The sequence below is a fragment of the Chelonia mydas genome, chromosome 7 (genome assembly GCF_015237465.2).
Source record: "Chelonia mydas isolate rCheMyd1 chromosome 7, rCheMyd1.pri.v2, whole genome shotgun sequence".
Classification (NCBI taxonomy): Eukaryota; Metazoa; Chordata; order Testudines; family Cheloniidae; genus Chelonia; species Chelonia mydas.
The window spans coordinates 75,888,047-75,904,830 of NC_057853.1; positions in this window are offsets into that span (position 1 = coordinate 75,888,047).

The following is a 16,784-nucleotide window of genomic DNA, read 5'->3' on the forward strand; positions in this document are numbered from 1 at the left end:
CCAGCAGGAAGCCCAGCTAAAACTCCCAGCAAACTGCCTTTGTCTTACCAAGCACCTGTGCTGACAAACCACATCTAGCAGCAGACTTTTCTTGTTATATCATGCTCTGGAGGCTAACAAGCCCCACATATCTTTAAGCTTCCCCAGTTAACTCTTGCTTCCTCATCAGCATCCCTGTGGCTCTCTACCTTCCCCATATTCCCCACTGGCCCAGGTGACTGAGGGGTAATACATTCTGCCACACTCCCCTCTTAAACCAGGGATCACATTTTCTTTAAAACTTGACACAATGTGGCTTCAAGCCTCCAGAGGTGAAAAGCTGGTGTGCACAATGTGGTACTTTGTTGGACTTTCAATGGTAACTCATCATGGTAATAACACAAAAATCTTCGTTGAGTTTCAGGCTTGCTCTAGATATTAAGGAAAGAAATACAGTGTTCAAAATCTTAAATTGTTCTAATGAATTAAATCCATTTTTGCTTATTTGTCAAATGCTGGTAGGTAGCCTGTTGAATGTTATGGGTAAACATTTCTGGAAATGTTGGTTTTTATTTTTTAAATCAAGAATTGTCAGTTGTATGAGTTTATCTTTTTTCCTCTGTAAACTCTGAATACTTTCATCTTTACGTCAAATGAAGTGATTTCATGTCTTTCTTAGAGTCAGTGCATTTGTACAGGTCACTTTTCACTCTGACAAAATGTCTTATAACAGGTTTAGTTTAATGAGAAAAGGAGGAGGAATGTTGGAGTACTCAGACTGCCTATTAGCAGTTCCACGTAATAAGACATAGCTAGCTGCTGAAGCCCATTAACTTAGTCACATGAACAAATCACTGTCCTGCATTTTCTATCCAAAGCACTTTCCTTTTTAAATACAGGAGAACCAGCAGCTGTGCACACACATCTTTACACATATGGGCTAAATTCACCACTGACTTTAATAGACTTCCACGGGGGTGAATTTGGCTTGTGGCCTTCTTTAGGATTTAAATTTTCTGTGGGGAAAATGTCAGATTAGATTTTAGTTTCTGTTTAATCTAAACTATGTCTAAAAGAGAAGCTGCAAGAGGAAATGAGCAGGACCATTGCTGGGCTATAGAGAGGGAAGTTTATATCTCAAATGCTAATTTTAAAATAGAAAATAACTAAGCAGTTCACTTCTGCAGCACGCAGCAGCCAGGTGGGGAAGGAGCGTGGTATTTTCATTTTAACTTTGGCCACCCACAAACACCAGGATGGACTTCAAAGACAAGCACTGTGGTTCTGTTCAAACTCAGTAGCTGCCTGTTCCAGCACTTCAGAGACAACTGGGCTGCTTTCAAGTTCTGTTTTTTGCTTGAAAAAGCTAAATTGGGAGTACCTCCAAATTTAGCTTTTTAAAGTGAAAATAAAACTTCAGAAGATTAGCCATCTCTGAAACACTGTGCCGCACAGCAGGGGCTTAGGAGAAGGCTCAGGGGAAGAAAGAAAATACACAGAGCAGAAGCTTTAAGCTGGCTTTGTTGCTGAACTCTGCAGCATGTCTTTGAGAAAGAAAATACTAAAAATAACAGGTAATAAATATGTAAAAAATCTAAACTTTCCTTATACTGAATTGAAAGTAAGGACTGGGACTTTCTTTTACAAAAGAGAACATCTAAATAGCAATTATGTGGTTATAGAAGAACTTCTGTTTTCTTAGTTATATTTAACAATTATTTTTATTTATTTGTATTAGAGAAGCATCTAGGGCAGGGGTGGGCAAACTTTTTGGCCTGAGGGCCACATCAGGGTTGCGAAACTGTATGGAGGGCCGGGTAGGGAAGGCTGTGCTTCCCCAAAAAGCCTGGTCCCCGCTGCTATCCACCCCCTGACTGCCCCCCTCAGATCTCCCAATCCATCCAACTCCCTGCTTCTTGTCCCCTGACTGCACCCTCCCGGAACCTCCTGCCCCTAACTGCCCCCCCAGAACCCCACCCCCTATCCAACCCCCCCGCTCCCAGTCCCCTGAGTGCCTCCCCACCCCCTGACAGGCCCCCCGGGACCCCACCCTGTATCCAACCCCACCTGTCCCCTGACAGCCCCCCGGGACTCCCATGCCTATCCAACCCCTGCCCCCTTACCATGCTGCTCAGAGCAGCAGGAGCTCTCAGCTCTGCTGGAGCCGGCCACGCCGCCCACGCTGCAGGAGCAGTGGGCCAGAGCGCTGGCGTCGTGTCACAGTGGTGTGGCTGCGGGGGAGGGGCCGGAGGCTAGCCTCCGCAGCCAGGAGCTCAAGGGCCAGGCAGGATGGTCCCGCGGGCCGTAGTTTGCCCACCTCTGATCTAGGGATTGCTGACTGAGATCAAGATCCCATTGTGCTAAGTGTCGTACATAATAAAACAGGCCCTGCCCCCTAGAGCTTACAATATTAAGGCCCAGATCCTGCAAAAACTTGTGCATGTGCTTAACTTAAGTTTGTACGTAGTTCCATTGGAGCAGATTCTTAACTGGTGTGAATTGTCGTAGTTTTACTTAAGTCCATGGAGCTACGATCATTTACACTGGCTGAGGATTTGCCTTGAGTTCATTAAGCGTGGACATATGTCTTGCCAGAAGTGAAGCTTAAATGGACAAGTGAAAGAAAGGAAGTGGCTCAACCCCATTTTACAGAATGGTTACTGTGGCATAGAAGTATCAGTAAATTACCCAAAGTCACACAGGAAGTTAGTGGCAAAGGCAGGTATTAAAGTGAGTTCTCTCAAGTTCCAGTCTAGAGCCTTCACCACAAAGTCATCCTTCCTCTGTTTGTGAAGCAAAATATTTAAAAAAATTTTTTTTTATGGCAGCTAAAAGTGTTCCAGGAAATGTACCAAGTAGGTGATGGCAGAGGCAGAATTCCACCATCGCTTGCACCGAGTTAGGGCTGGTCAAGAAACTGGGATTATTTCTTACACAAAATGCTGACTGAAATGAAAACTGTTTCATTTATAAGTTTTGTGGGTTTTCCATTTTTTTTCCACAGAAGAGGGTGAAATGTAAATATTTTGGGGGTTTTTTGGGTTCCCTTCCCACTGCTGCATCCCTCTTCCAGTGAGGGGGGAAAATGGGAGGGGGGAAATGTTTGTTTTGAATCATTTTGTTGAAAAATGTCAAATTACATTATATGAAATTTTTGCAGAAGTTTAATTCAGAAGCCTATTGTTATTAGAAGAACACTGGTGTATGGTTTTTTGTTTTGTTTTTACCAACTCAACATAATGCTATGCCCCCTGACTTAAACCTCATAGACATCAACGGTTGTGCTTGGGCGCACCTGAGAGCAGAATTAGGCTCAAGAGCCCTACCCCCAAAGAGTTAACAAAGGCAGTTAATAAAGTGGTAGTGGGTGAGGTAAGACAATAATAAAATCAGGCAACTCCTCAATGTAGGTGTGTGCCTCTGCTGATTGTCCCGTTTTGTTGTTAACGCATTTCTTGTAGACAACGAGGCAGAAATGAGTTTCTAGGAGGGATTGGAGTGAGGCGAGGGTAGTGGCTGGGTGCACAGGCTTTGAGAGGCTATTGTATCTATCGTAGTGGAATGGTGGAAGATTCAAAGGTGGGAGTGGGAGAAAAGTGCACGATGCCATAACTTACATCTTGTCATTGATTATTGCTCACTAATATTTCTGCTAAGTGCAGGAATTTTTATCCTAAAATTGGGTATACTCTGAATTTAGATTTGGACTGTGGCACCTGGGGGGTTGCTATTGGGCCAGGAGCAGAGAGGTGTCTCTCGTGCTCTTTGAAGCCACAGTCCCTTGCTACTGCCTCTGCTCTTGCTTCTTCAAGCTGAGCAACAAGTCCTAGCGTACGTGCATATGATGGGAGAAGGGTACTGAGCCTGGGGTGCATGTGGATATGGTGAGAAAGAAAAGGCCGTGGCAGAGGGCGAATAGTAAAGATATAAGAGAGATGAAACTGTTCCTCCCTAATCCTTTAGGGTGTCCCCATATTTTTATTCTAAAGGGACATGAGAAGGGAGGGGGCCTCTTCTTAGCACTTTGCCACTACACTCATGGCTCACTAAAATGGTTTCTTACGAACACCTTCAGCATCATCCAAGTGTTTTGCTTTGAAATCCTAATCAGTTTGCCAAGGGACAAACCAATAACCCCAAATTTATTTTGGGCTCCAGCAAGTACTGTAACCTGCCTCTCTTTTCCTAGGGAAAGGAAGTATTTTATGTTATATACTACCCAAAGGAGCTTCTTTATGAACCGATGTCTAACACTACGGCGTATTGGCAATAAATGATCATAAAATAAAGTAACAGAAATTGGAATTATTTGTGGCTTTTCACTTAGATTTTAATCTAATCCTCTAAACCCTAAATGGATGAAGGGTTGATTTTTTTTATCAAGCTGTTCTCCCAGCTCTGTTACTGGCCCATCTAGCTGGATGCATAATTAGCATCTACATCAGTCAAACTTCAAATAGAAAGGTTCTGTCCTGTCTCTCTGAACTAGGGTGATCTTATTCCTTTTGAGCATTTTAATATTACTAAATCCTTAGACATTAAAAGGGTCTTTAATTTAGGCTTTGGAACCTCACTTACATCAGTGGTTTTTGATATTAGTGGTAAAAATAGACTAGACAATTAAAATGTTCTCTTAGGAAAAACTAACTCAAATTAACTTGTTTCAGAGTGGTCAGTAGGGCACTGTGAGCAGTTGGCTCCAGGCAGTAACTGAGGCCTAGGTTCTGATCCAAAGCTCATAGACTTCCATTGAGTTCATTCTGTTGACTTCAATGGGCTTTGCCTCAGACCTTGGAGGGACTGTCTGAAGTCAGGTCTACACTTAAAGCTTTTGCTGATATCATAATGTTGATTAGGGATGTTGGCTTTTTAAAGGCATTTCTTGTTCCAGCAAAAGACCCAATGTAAATGCAGTTATAATGGGAAAAATGTTTTTGCTGGTATCTTATTTCGTCTGGGTAACTGGTATAAGCTATACCAGCGAAAGCAGGCGTTTGCTGCTAGTGTATCTCCATTAGGAGGGCTTGCCGGGATACCTATACTTGTAAAGCCATCCCAGCAAACCTTTTCTAGTGTACACTAGGCCTGAATGTGTATTTCTTTTCATAAAACATAGGAGTGAAAGTAGGTGCATGTATTTCTATTTTCATTCAGGTATTCTTGACTTCAACGGACTATAGCAGCATTTATTGGAGGAGGATGACATTTACTTCTTGATACTAACAAGACACCCGAGTATGTTTGGCTGAATTACTGAAGAATAACTGTAGTGCCCATTTCATCACAGGCCTCAGAGGATGAACAATGCCCCTCTCCTTTTGCGGGAATTGGAATATTTAGTACCCTCCTTCACACCATACAAAACATGCTGCCTAGTCACAAGAGGCTTCCATGCTGACAATAGTTTAATGCTCAACAACCTCACATTGAAAAATTTTTGAAACTTTTTGATGTGGCTCTGAACACTGGCATAATCCAGTTAACAGATCAGTAATGCAGGAAATTGTCAGTGGGAGAAGCGGCTCCCTCCCATTTCCCACCTGGGCTGGCTGTCAGTGAGAACGGCCGAATATGCCGGTGGGGAGGCACAGCGGGAGAAGGATGGAGGCCCTCCCCTGCCTACAGGTAACTCTGGTGGGGTGGGGAGAGTGTTGCTGCCCCGGGCTGTGTGCAGGGTGGGGAGGTCGCTGGGCTGAGGAGACACATAGGGCGGTCAAGTGTCTTCCCTTTTAGAGTATGCTCTCCACCCCTGGTATCAGGAGGCATAAGTCAACTATGCTTCGAACTGCCCACTGGAGGAAGCAGCTGTCAGTTTCAGGGTAACTGTGCCTGTATTCCCTCTCTGTGGTCCTTTGAGGGCACTCACTTAAGGTTTCTGGCTACAAGCTGTCACCTCTCAGATGGAGTCCTGACTCTCTCTCCCGCCTGACTGGGGGTTTTAAGACTGCACACCTCCCGGCCTTACACTGTGATATCCCCAGCAAGCCAGTCTGCCTAAAGGCCAGGGCCTGTGCTTTGCTTTCTCTCCAAGAGCTATGAACACTGTATTGCCAGCAATTACAACTTACCACGCATCTTTCTAAGCAAGCACATTTATTCTTAAGATAAAAACATTACAAGAAAACATATGAAAACAATAAAGGTTCCTATATGTATGCTTAAAGCTTATCAGAGATCACCCCTCAGTCTTATGGGGACCCAGTAGGCCAAAATCTTTCCAATCCTTCTGTAGGAGTTGGGGGGGCCCCCTTCAACAGAAGGTTCTGTCCATTTTCTGGATCAGAAAGAAGGCCTTTTGTCAGTTTAAATGCATCGGTTTTATGCCAAAAGACTGTTCTCTGTCTGGTCTCTGGAAAACCCACTGTATCAGTGTATGCAAAGCTTTCCAGAGATGGTGCCTTTCTGGAGGTGTTTACAACTTGACTGAGCCACACTAATCACCCCGCACTGTTCTTCCTCTCTTCTCCCTGGAATTGCATACAATCCCTGACCCACAGTGATAGATAAACCATTCATAGCCTTAATACAATATGTTTCCCCAAAGATACTTCATGAGGCTGTAATATCTGTCTCAGGAGCCACACCTTTTTTATCCTGACTGCTGGGCCCTGATTAGCTTCTGCCTTCTCCTGGCCCATCAAGCCCCTGGAAGACTAATTTATATTGGTTCCACCAGCAGCTGATCATTGTTGCTTTCTGTAGGCATCTTTTGGAGGCCACTGTTCTTTTCCCCTAAAGGACAGCTTTCTTTGGACGGGGTCTCCAGCAGCGGTCAACCAATGCCCGGTATACCGTGAATAAAAGTTTTGACTGAATTATTAAAAATAAAATTGCTGGCAAAATAGGTGAAACTTGGCTTTGGATCAGATTTGTGATTAGCTGTGTAAATATTACATTTCACCTGCAAGTATCTGCAAAATGAATATTGATAATTTTTCACAGCTTCCATGAGTGGTGTTCCCTAGTTGTATCATAATATAGGCAATTCATTCTATAAAGTTAGTGAAACCTTTTAGCAGAGATATATTGCGTAAAGCTGATATTTGGTTTAAAAGGTTGGAGGGGAAATATGGATGAAGGTATCATGGAAGTAAGAGGTTAAGATCAATAGGTCAAAACCTGCAGTGCTAACCTGTGGAAAACTTTCAATGACAATTTTGCCTGAGTAAAGACTGCAGGATTTAGCCTAAGAGAATTAAAGAGGTATGTCAGGTCTTTTCACTATTCTGATCCCCAGAAGTCTGTCTGGAGTACACCATCTTATAAATTCTCAATCACAGCCGATTAAAGAGGCTTATACAGTAACTGGATGTGTACTGTTCCTTGTTGACTATTCTGGATCTATCTATATCTATATAAGCATAGATAGCTATAGGGGGAGAGTAAGAGGAAAAACAATGTATTTATTTTAATCTCCTGATCTCTTTTTCTTCCACCTCTTTTCAGGTAAGGTAAAATGTCTGTCTGCCTCTTTCCTTTTAAGAGCGTCACCTCAGGAGTCCCTTTTGATCATCTGTCAAACTATTGTTTTAAAACAAAGAGCCAACTTATAAGTATTTATGAATCTTGGTCATAGTTCGATAATATTTTTCTTTAAACTGTGTCAATTTCAGTGAAAAATTATCTCAGTTGCACAAAAGGAGAAAAGATTAAAAGATAATACTTAAAAGTTTGACTGCACTTTAATTGCTTCAGCTAATGAAAGAGGCATGATGTATTCACACAACATGAAATATAAACGGCATGAATGAGGAAACTAGTATTAGTAATATGCTGTAGCTGTAATATTCATTATGTTTCAACTGGAAGATAGTGGGACTATACCTGCTGTGCAGTGTTTATTTCCTACTCTTAATATGACAAGCTTATTGTAATACAAAATGGTGCCGAAGATACCTGACAACTTTTTATTGTATTTCTATATACATTATTTGAGCCTTTTAAAAAAAGGCAAGTTTATGTTCTGGAAACTATAGGCACAATCCCGCAAACACAGGTAAGTAACTTATGTGAATCATGATTATCAGACTGAGCTGTGTGGGCCAATATCCTGTACTCCACACCCAAGCAAAATGCCCACTGATTGCAGGGAGTAAGCAGTGCATGATCCAGTCCAAATTGTATTTATTTTATTCAAATGCTTTAGTGAAAGTTTGAAAACTAGCAGGGTAATATACTAATAGATAATAAAACTGTTTAAGTATATATGTCTACATAACAGATCATACATGCAAGCATTGTTAAATCTTGGTTAATTCTGCTGTAAGAACTCTTGCTTTGTCAATTACCAACCTCCTGATCTTTAATTGAATTTTATTCAAGATGTCGCACATAGGCTTTTGGTGTTAATGGGAGTTCTTCTGAACTTTGCTTCAGTTGATTAAAAGTTGCCAGAATAAGACAATGAATTCAATAAAGCACGGAGTAGAACAAATAAATAGTGTTCAATATTGTTATATAGTCAATGCCTCTCCAAAGCCAACATAATACAGGAATCCTGCACAGTTATTAACCTACAAACCTTTCATCCATCTTCTAAAAATATCACCCAATCAGGAGCCTCAGTAAAATGCTATGTGTTATAAATGGCAAAGCTGATTTCCAACTTAAAGGATAGCGGGGAAGCATGGCTGTAGCTTTGACATTTAGCAGTGTGGCAGGGAACATGTTGCTAAGTACATAGCTATCCCTAAGTAATTGTTTTCTCTAGATTAGATGGTTCTTATCTTGCACTAATACTGCAAGAAGGAGTCCTGTCATTGTTTACAGTTAACTCTAAATAACAGTTATTCAATCTGAGGGTGATGCCTGTGTTTAAGACGATCAAATCGGAGGGCTTTTTCCTTCATTCATTAGGTCTATTATACAGTGAAGTAAATCTGTATAATTAATGACTGGCATTAAGGGAAACAGCTGACTCAGAGTTACCCATCACCAATTCCCCGTCACCTAGGTCAAATCAGTAGTGACAAGTTTCTTGCCCTCTGATGGCTGTTGGACTTGTATTGGCCCTGGGTGCTTAGAATGCTTAAAGCACACTTGCCTCTTTGGTAATAAGTTTTCCTTCTGCATCTCCTCCATTAATATTTTTACCTATTGGATCAATGGGCCAGGTTCACTGCTAGTGTAAAGTTGAGTAATGCCATTGGAGTCAGATTGACAAGATCTTATGTCACACTGAGCCAGACTCACTGCTATCTTGATGTTCCTCTGAAGGGGAGTTTTCTTCCTATGGTAACCATATAAAAGCTGGAAAAACTGGATTTTGGAGACTTAGGTCCCAGTCTTGCAAACACTTACACAAATTTCACTCCCAGGAGAAAAGTTAGGCATGTGCGTAAGTGTTGGTAAGATCAGGGGCTGTCTATCAAACACTTGTGAACAGGAGACAAAATAAATTTGATAAAAGAAAAAGATCTCAAAAGGACTAAAGTATTCATGGTGTGTGAAGACAAATATCTAGATACTTTTTCCTTTGGTAGAAAAAACAGATGTGGATATTAGTTTGCCTTAGCAATCTAAATGGGAGGACAGTTGGCAAGCTAATACTGTGAGACTTAGACTTTGCTGGCACCTGATTGCTGTACATTATCCTTGGCAAAACATTGGAAATTTTGGCATTAATATTACATCATTAAGGCTAACTTCTTAAAATTTTTAATAGAGCGTGGTGAACAACAGATTTTCTTTTTTTCTTTCTCTTTTTTATTTTCTTTTTTTTTGGTTCCTTATCCATTCTGAAAAATTGAGGGGAGAAAAGTCATTTTGGGTTGAACTGAAAACTTTAAAAAAATTTTTTGTGGTGAATTAAAAGATAACTAAACATTTATTTTAATTTGAATGAAACAGGTTTGACTCAAAATGCTTAATTTTGAGTACTTTTTAGTTTTTCAAATAAAACAAAGGAAATTTTGAAAGTTATTTGGAATAAAAAAATCAATGTTTTATTTCAAAAATGTCAGTGAAATGTTCAGACTTTTGGGGGAACATTTTTAGCGTTTTAAGCAAAACAAGTTGATATTGACCTGGATTTACAAAATGTTTTTCTGTCACCACATCTGTCACTTTTCCACCCTCCCCCCAGAAAGAAAAGAATGAACAAACAAAGCCAGTTTAAGTCAAAATTCACCCAGCCTTGCTTAAAAAGCAACAAATGTACACTCTGGGCAATCTCACTGTCTTACAGGGTATAAGTCAGCATGGCATTTGGCCCTATGTGTCCAGAGAATAAAGGCTCTTACAGTCCACTACATTATTTCAAGTGGTCAGAGTCTAATATTGTACTCATAACATCTTTTCTAGATCAAATTCAATGGAGTTAATTTTAAATTGCCATAATGGAGCCTGGCATGGCACTCTGTTATTTTTCCATATGTAAGTTTCTTATTACAGTGCCATGTTTTTCGGAATGGAAACTTACATCAGCATGAATTGATTAGCTCATGGCTATTACTACCAGCCGCACAGCAAGAAAATAAATGAGTAAGTCAGTCTTCAGCACAAATGGGCATCACCTTTGCTAAGCAGTAGATGTTTTTTTGTCTGACAGGTGGTAGCTAGACACTAGACAGCCAGTTAGTGGTGTCCCTAGCTACTGCCTGGACTCGATGAATGTGTCTCCTTAGTATGTTACTGCAAACCAGACCAGGACCAGGAACCTTGTGGGTTCACACATGTGTGTGTCTATCGTGTTAACCAAGAAGCCCAGACTGGCCAAAGCATTAGGAATTTTACTTAGCAACCTTTTATCTGAGCTAAATTATTTGTCCTTCTCTGCAGGTACAGCTCTTTCCAGGTGATACTAGAGGTGAAGTAACAAACATCCCTGACTCAGGATGGATTTGGACACAAAACCCAGTTATTTTGCTGGATCTGTATTGGGAAAAATTGAATTAAAAAAACTCTTGAAACCTCTGGTCCTGATTTTCAGAGCCACGGAGTACCCAAACTCCAGCTGAATTAGATAGGATCTGTGGGTGGTTGGCACTTCTGAAAGTGAGTCCCCATATGAATAAAAGATACTTAAGTATGTCCCAGCTTTTTCTTCCACAGGGGCTCTGTGATAGGAGTATCTAAATCCCACTATGATGGGGAAGGGGCTAGAGAAGCTCTGTGTGCAGAGGTAGCCCCACCCCTGCCAATCATGCGGTAGAGAGGAGGCCTTTAAAAAGCAGGAAGCAGATGGAGAAGGACACCCTGAGCCAGAAGCGGCTGCAGTGGCTCCTGAAGCAGCAGAAGGAACTGTCATACTAGAGATCCTCACTCCCAGCCCTATGAGGAGTTAACAGCGAACTCCCAGAGTAAGCCTGAGAGGGAGAGCTTGATTCAGCTACCTGGCCAGGAGGACTTCTGTAAAACCACAACACAGGCAGGCACCTCCAAAGAACAGGAGAACTGCTGGCTGTCTCTTTTTTGAGCTGGCTTCAGGTAAAGTTTATTCTTGGTTTCATTAGAACATTTGTTTCCCTTTTGGTCCCCAGCAGTAAAAAAATTAGAGAAGGCTCAAAAAGGGCAGAGCCCATGTAAGGACTAAGAAAGAAGACCTGCTCTTGGTCCACCCAGTGTCCAGGGGCTCCCACGCAAAGGGGTGAAAGCCCAAGAAGGACTCATTTACATGCCCCTTCCGCTATCTTAACCCTTTGCCAAGGCCCTTATCTTTCTCCACCCGGTGCCCAGAGACTCCTCACGTGCTTTCACCAATGACTATGCTCTTTCCACTCCAAGAAGACCAAAACTGCTTCTTTCCACCCCATCCATATGACATTTTTTCCTATGGTTGACAGGTCAACTAAACTTTACTTAATAGAGAAGTCAGAGGTAAAACTGCAATCCAGCAAGTTTCTCGTTTGGACTAGAGCACTGACTTGGAGCCCAGTCCTGCAGTCCTTTATCTGATGCGGCGGGAGGGTCAGCAAATATTGGGCTATATAGAATTAGAAACATAATAGTAATATCTCTTCCTATAAGTGATTTTATCACAAATATGATTTACTGAAAAGTCTGGAAAATGATTTCTGAGGATTTTCTTGTTTTGGTAGCTTAAACAAAATAAAAAGGCAAGGGTTTTTGTAGTTATACCAATTTTAAGTCTCTTAGAAGTAAGGTAAGCAGGGAAGTCACTTTTCTAATAGACTTGTTTAAAATCTATCTTAGATTTTATGTATAAAAAGGAAAATATCTGGTGTTATAAATACTTGATATATAAGTAAGTGCACACTTCATGGGGACATGCAATAACTTCAAAAGCTAGGTTTTGTCAGATGTCAATTACACACAAAATTTAGGTAGGAGTAACCAAGCTATTGTCTATGATAACACTGCATAAATAAAAAATAGTTTTTAATTACTTAATTAATTTAATTTTTAATTAACGATTAATTGCATTGTTAAACAATAATGGAATACCATTTATTTAAATATTTTTGGATGTTTTCTACATTTTCAAATATATCGATTTCAATTACAACATGGAATACAAGGTGTACAGTGCTCACTTTATATTTATTGTTATTACAAATATTTGCACTGTAAAAAACAAAAGAAATAGTATTTTTCAATTCACCTAATACAAGTACTGTAGTGCAATCTCTTTATCATGAAAGTTGAACTTCCAAATGTAGAATTATGTATATAAAAAAAAACACATTCAAAAATAAAACAATGTAAAACTTTAGGGCCTACAAGTCCACTCAGTCCTACTTCTTGTTCAGCCAGTCACTTAGACAAACAAGTTTGTTTACATTTACAGGAGATAATTCTGCTCACTTCTTGTTTACAGTGTCACCTGAAAGCAAGAACAGGCGTTTGCATGGCACTGTTGTAGCTGGTTTCGCAAGATATTTACATGCCAGATGCACAGCAGATTCATACATCACTTCATATTTCAACCACCATTCCAGAGGACGTGTCCATGCTGATGATGGGTTCTGCTCGATAACTATCCAAATCAGAGCAGACCAACGAATGTTCATTTTCATCATCTGAGTCAGATGCCACCAGCAGAAGGTTGATTTTCTCTTTTGGTGGTTTGGGTTCTGTAGTTTCTGCATTGGAGAGTTGCTCTTCTAAGACTTCTGAAAGCATGCTCCATATTTCGTCCCTCTCAGATTTTGGACGGCACTTCAGATTCTTAACCTTGGGTCGAGTAGCTATTTTTAGAAATCTCACATTGGTACTTTCTTTGTGTTTTGTCAAATCTGCTATGAAAGTATTCTTAAAACAAACATGTGCTGGGTCATCATCCAAGACTGCTGTAACATGAAATATGTGATAGAATGCTGGTAAAACAGAACAGGAGACATACAATTCTCCTCCAAGGAGTTTAGTCACAAATTTAATTAATGCATTTTTTTTTTAATGCGCATCATCAGCATGGAAGCATGTCATCTGGAATGGTGGTCGAAGCATGAAGAGGCATATGAATATTTAGCATATCTGACACGTAAATACCTTGCAACCCTGGCTACAAAAGTGCCATGCTAATGCCTGTTCACACTTTCAGGTGACATGGGAAATAAGAAGCAGGCAGCTGTATCTCCCATAAATGTAAACAAACTTGTTTGTCTTAGCGATTGGCTGAGCAGTTGCTGAACAAAGTAGGACTGAGTGGACTTGTAGGCTCTAAAGTTTTACATGGTTTTGTTTTTGAATGCAGTTATATAACAAACAAAAATCATTTGTAAGTTACTCTTTCACAATAAAGAGATTGCATTATAGTACTTGTATAAGGTGAATTGAAAAATACAGTAACTCCTCACTTAACGTTGTAGTTATGTTCCTGAAAAATGCGACTTTAAGTGAAACCATGTTAAGCGAATCTAATTTCCCCGTAAGAATTAATGTAAATGGGGAGGGGAGGTTAGTTTCCAGGGAATTTTTTTTTGCCAGACAAAAGACATTTATATACATTTTAAACAAGCAATTTAATACAGGTACTCTACTATAGTTGGGAGGTACCCCCGCCTTACCCCACACAGGCACAGCCCATTGGCACTGCAGACAATGAGGCTGAAGGTGCCATAGGCTAGGAGAAGCACCTTGTGCAGGAGCAGCATCAGCATCCCAAGCACACCATTATAGGACCTAATCATATTAGCCACACCATCAGGAGCTCGTTCACCTGCACATCTACCAATGTGATATATGCCATCATGTGCCAGCAATGCCCCTCTGCCATGTACATTGGCCAAACCGGACAGTCTCCACGCAAAAGAATAAATGGACACAAATCTGACATCAGGAATCATAACATTCAAAAACTGGTAGGAGAACACTTCAACCTCTCTGGCCACTCAGTAACAGACTTAAAGGTGGCAATTTTGCAACAGAAAAGCTTCAAAAACAGACTCCAATGAGAAACTGCTGAGCTTGAATTAATATGCAAGCTAGATACCATTAACTTGGGTTTGAATAGAGACTGGGAGTGGCTGGGTCATTACACATATTGAATCTATTTCCCCATGTTAAGTATCCTCACACCTTCTTGTCAACTGTCTAAATGGGTCATCTTGATTATCACTACAGAAGTTTTTTTCTCCTGCTGATAATATCTCATCTTAATTAATTAGCCTCTTACTCCACTTTTTCATATTCTCTCTCTGTGTGTGTGTGTATATATATATATATATAATTACTATATGTTCCATTCTATGCATCCGATGAAGTGGGCTGTAGCCCACAAAAGCTTATAATAAAAGAAAGCTCTAATAAATTTGTTAGTCTCTAAGGTGCCACAAGTACTCCTGTTCTTTTTGCGGATACAGACTAACATGGCTGCTACTCTGAAACCTGTTAAGTGGGGAGTTACTGTACTATTTCTTTTGTTCATCCTTTTTACAATGCAAATATTTGTAATAAAAAATAATATAAAGTGAAAACACTGTATACTTTGTATTCTGTGTTGCAATAGAAATCAATATATTTGAAAATGTAGAAAAACATCCAAACATATTTAATAAATTTCAATTGGTATGCTATTGTTTAAGTTAAGTATTAATTGCAATTAATTTTTTTGAGTTAATCGCATGAGTTAACTACAATTTAATTGACAGACCTAAAAATAGACATTCTTAATCTGCAGATCTACCATGCTTTGTTGTTCTTTTTATTGAGCCGGCAAATTACTTCAGTAAAGGATTCTCCAACCAACTAGATGAACAGTCTGTGTCCTTGTCTTTACATAGTTAAATTTAGTTTTTATGGGGTATACGCCACATATTTTAAACATCCATGTCTTATTTCCAGACTATTATTTTTAACCTGGTTTGAAATTTTGTAGCAACATGTTATCTTTTGCACCAACAGCTCCATTTCCACTGTAATTGTACATGTTTACCTAGCTCCCTCCAGTGACTTGAAAGGCAAATAGAACCAACCATGCAGTGTAGTTCCAGATATTGCAGCACAAGCTTCTGCAAAGAGTGATTATAATCTGGTGTAAACAAATAGAAAATAGTATTCTACAATGTACAGCTAAACACAAACGGCAAACCACAGCAGCAAAATTTAAACAGCAGCAACATGCAGTTTCATGATTATTTTTATGTCTTTTCTATAACTGCTATAATAGTTAATCAGGTCCTTTAGGGGAAGGGAAGGCGCTAGAACGAGGAGGGGATTTAGAATCAGATCCAGATTTAGAAAGTAGTTCCAATCTTTATAATGGAATGAACCAAATCCCCAGATATAAATTGCTTCAGATACTGAAGTGTTAAACAGCCAGTTACTGAAGAGAATTTAGGAGCTGTTACTAGTGCTAGACAGAGGAAACTTAACTGAGATGGAGTAAAAGATATTTAATAACTATTCTGTGGTTTTAAGAGACAGAATGGGAAAAAACACAACCAACCTTACAACTATTTATGAGCTGACGATGAAAGTGAAAGGTGTAGGACTGAAAAGCTTTGAGCCACAGAGAAGGGTGTGCATAGGAATTTCTGCAATGTCAATAACAAGAATAGTCAATGACAATATGAAGAGAGTTAAGTAGGTAGCTTGGTTGAAATCTTGGCCCCATTGAGGTCAACAGAAGTTTTTGAATTGATTTCAACAGTGCCAGAACACCCTTTATGTTCATCCTTTGCTGTGTCTGTGTGAAGCTTTGAGAGAACTTCCCAGGGTGTGATACACCTATTCACTGAAATTACATAATGCCTTTTTAACTGTCCCTTCTTGCTGTTTAAGGATTAAATTCTTACTCTCAATTACACCCATTCAACCCCTTCAGTAGTTAAGCGTGGGTACAAATGAGCAGAGTTTAGAGGCCATGTTGAGGACCAGGCCCCATTGTGCTAGGTGCAAAACAAACATAATCCCTGCCCCAAAGATGTTACAATCTGAATAGGGACAAGATGTGAGAGGAGGGTCAGGGTGTTGAATCTGATGGAGTGGGGACCAGAGTGAAGACAAGGAGGCAGTAACAGCAACACAAGATCCTTAGCAGGGCTGCTGCTGTTGTGGTTGTGTGTGTTAGTGAATTAGAAGACAAGTTTCAGTTCTCTGGGGAGCTGATTCTGACCATCATTTCAGTGCACCCAGACTCCCGATAGTGCCATGCACAATGGGCCCACCTGTTCTTGTCCCATATTATAAAGATAGCAAAGGAACAGTGCAGGGCTGCATATGTCAGCCCTGTGCTGTTCCTGCAATGGGCGAATTCTCCCCCACCAGACGTGTTGAAAACATTATCAAACTGGCTATCAATTTTTCATATACCAAACTCCAATTTTAGTAAAGAAAAAAAAATAAACATTTTTTGGGAGGGGGAAAGGCACAATTTCCCCCCATAAATTTTGATTAAACTAAAA